The sequence below is a fragment of the Palaemon carinicauda genome, chromosome 21 (genome assembly GCF_036898095.1).
Source record: "Palaemon carinicauda isolate YSFRI2023 chromosome 21, ASM3689809v2, whole genome shotgun sequence".
Taxonomy (NCBI): domain Eukaryota; kingdom Metazoa; phylum Arthropoda; class Malacostraca; order Decapoda; family Palaemonidae; genus Palaemon; species Palaemon carinicauda.
Genome location: NC_090745.1, coordinates 7,102,733 through 7,105,700, shown reverse-complemented (window position 1 = coordinate 7,105,700; position 2,968 = coordinate 7,102,733). Strand labels below are relative to the sequence as shown.

General features: G+C 35.6%; 1 protein-coding gene across 11 annotated transcripts in view; it reads left to right on the top strand.

Annotated features, from left to right (window-relative positions):
* LOC137615176 (uncharacterized) overlaps positions 1–2,968 on the top strand; it is an 851,893-nt gene that overhangs the window by 291,526 nt on the left and 557,399 nt on the right. For 5 of the 11 annotated variants that reach the window (XR_011039180.1, XR_011039175.1, XR_011039172.1 and 2 more), the window contains exon 1: positions 1,473–1,559. The exons of 4 other annotated variants lie outside the window; for them this stretch is intronic. The gene's annotated coding sequence lies outside the window, so the exon portion shown is untranslated. Of the gene's footprint in view, positions 1–1,472; positions 1,560–2,968 lie in introns of those variants that run through there. 2 more of the 11 variants (XR_011039174.1, XR_011039173.1) reach the window with 2 other exon arrangements.

Here is a 2,968-nt window from a genome sequence, read left to right as displayed (position 1 = left end):
GGCACCGTCGTTCAATTAGTTCATTATGTATGTTGCATAAGATTTTTCACAACTCTGACCATCTTTTACATTCAGATCTCCCTGGACAATTCTATCCTGTTCGTAATACTAGGCAGGCAGTTAATTCTAATAGCCAGGCCTTCTCCATCACGAGGCTCAATACTACGCAGTACTCTAGAAGTTTTATTCCAGCTGTGACCAAGTTGTGGAATGATCTTCCTAATCGGGTGGTTGAATCAGTAGAACTTCAAAAGTTCAAAGTTGGAGGCAAATGCTTTTTTGTTGACCAGGCGGACATGAGTCTTTTTATAGTTTATTTATGACATATTTGTTTTTGATGTTGTTGATAGTTTATTATATGACATGTCTGTTTTGACGTTGTTTCTTATTTTAGAATGATTATTGTTAATTTGTTCTCTTCATTTATTTATTTCCTTATTTCCTTTCCTCACTGGGCTATTTTTCCCTGTTGGAGCCCCTGGGCTTATAGCATCTTGCTTTTCCAACTAGGGTTGTAGCTTGGATAGTAATAATAATAATAATAATAATATATATATACTGTATATATTTTAATGTGTGTATATGGTCACGCTGAGTGGCATTGCCAGTCGCATAACTACTTGGTCTTACCCCATTCCTAGGGTAATGAAGAGAGAGAGTAGTCTGACCATGGTGAGAGGGCTACCGCCGTAGGTGCTCTCAGAAGCCACAACTATCTTGTTGTAATTAGGAAAGGGGGGAGGGGGTATGGGAAGGGGTGAATCTGTCTCCGTGTGTCTGTACATTAAGATCTAAATATTTAACAGCTATTCCTGAAGGGTCGCTTACACTAATTTAATAATATTAGTTCAGTATTTTGCTACAGCAATGGTAAATTTGAATCGGTATTTGAGGTACTTTTTTTGGAGAATCCCGCTGAAGCTATGTTGAGATTTCTCCTAAATAGATTAATCCTTTTCTTTTATCCCTACTTTATCCCTTGAGCGTGACTTAGATGTGGGCGTCAGTTCTGGCCGAGATATTAAAGGAAAAATAGAGCGCGTAGGAGGATGTTAATCTTGCAAGACGTGGATTCTAATGTATTGTTAAAAACGACATTTGACAATTTTTTAGCAAATCATTCTTTTCTGATCAGTCACAGTTTAGTTACGAAACGGGGAGAGAAGAATTATTGAGAGAAAAAGTTTTATTTTGATCAACATTTCTCTCCTAAATTACATGATTTAAAAAAAATGCCAAATCTCTAGAAATAATCGTAAATCCAATAAATACCAAAGTATTATTACCTTTGTTCATTCCGAAAACAACTATTCGATTCACGAAATTTTCTAAGTTATGAAATTCCCAACAGATGGCAGTGTTACTCGTTGGACCATCGCCTTTGCTAAAGAGTGAAATGACACTTATACAGATTCCTTGTTTGAAGGAAACAGATGTTTCTGATTGGTTTGAAGTTTCTAACCTTTTGTCTAGGGGAAATGGATTCCTAATAGTCGTTCCTTAAGTTTCGAATATTGATAGTGTTTGTAGATAATTTCGTGAGGTATTACAAGATATAAGTAAGTTATTTGATGTGCCGAATATATTGGTGAATTAAGTATTCGGGTGCAATGATTTACGGTTTTTTAAAACCGGCATAGGGTTTGTAAGTGTAAAAAGCAAGAATCGATTTCGTGACAAGATTATACGAGTTCTTGTATGTTATTTTTCGGAATGGTGGCATATTGTGTAATGTGTAAACTTGATTATTGTTAAATGCAAGTGGTGTTAACTCGATATACATTTTGCTGTATATGTAAACAAACACATTCAGTAAGATATAAATGTTTTTTGTTCGCTCTTAACTTCCCCCATTTACCAGTTACCATGAGAATGAGGAATCTTTAGGGAGATTGTCTTATCCCTGTCCAATATCTGTTTTGATCTATGCTTAATACAAGCTTTAATATGCTACCAAATATTTATTTCACCCATTAGTTAAGCTTTGCTTCTTGTTTATTATAGAGAAATTACCTGGACTATATCGGTTAAATGAAATTTGTTTGGTGAGGCTGAAGGATTTATCTAGTTTAGTTGATCTGTATCTTTAGATTTTATTCACTTAAGTTTCCCTTTTGGTACATATACCTTTAAATGGCCCTAAACATCGGTCATAAATACTGGTGGTTAGGCGACTGGCATTTACATCTGACTTGACTTGAAATACAGTTACGTACGGTATGTGGAATGGCTGACTGAAGATAAAATAACAATGTGATAAGAGACTTCAGGATATTTGAAGCGGAGGTTTTTGGTATTTGTGGGGAATATTTTAGGTCTTGAGAGACCATACTTTTCGCTTAAGAAGGCACTCAAATTGTAATGGTTAAATAGCGTACCCATACGAAAGGTATGGTGAATTTTTAATAGTTGTTTGTACTTGTAGTAAGATCACAGCTATTTTACGTAATTATGAGTAACAAATTAATATATTAAGTTCATTAAGTAAATGTCATTACTGCATATAATTGCTTCTTAATTATTCAGAAGGCTATATCTCCATGCCAAAATTAAGACGAATACATTAAGCATTTTCATAGAATCAACTTTGTCAATAAAAACATCTTGCAGGTTTTATCAAACTTAAATTCTCACCGTTATACCTAAATTAGAGAGTCAGTTGCCTGATTTGTAGCATCGTGTAGACTTTTTACGATCGCGTGCCGACGCAGTCATCAACCATAGTTATTAACGGTGGGCCCACTCTATAACTAAAAAGTCAAACTGCAAGGCTTCAGTTTCAACAATTATTTACAGAGCTTAGCCTTTTGGTTAAAAGCAAGACTTCAAGGCAGCAGCTGTCCTTTTAGTCGCTTTCTACGAAACGCTGGGCGTACTGTGGTAGTTTCCTTTCACGCCTACGATATGGCTGACGTACGTACTGTGAACACCGTTAGTTAAGTATCACCCCATCGCTACACTAGATCAT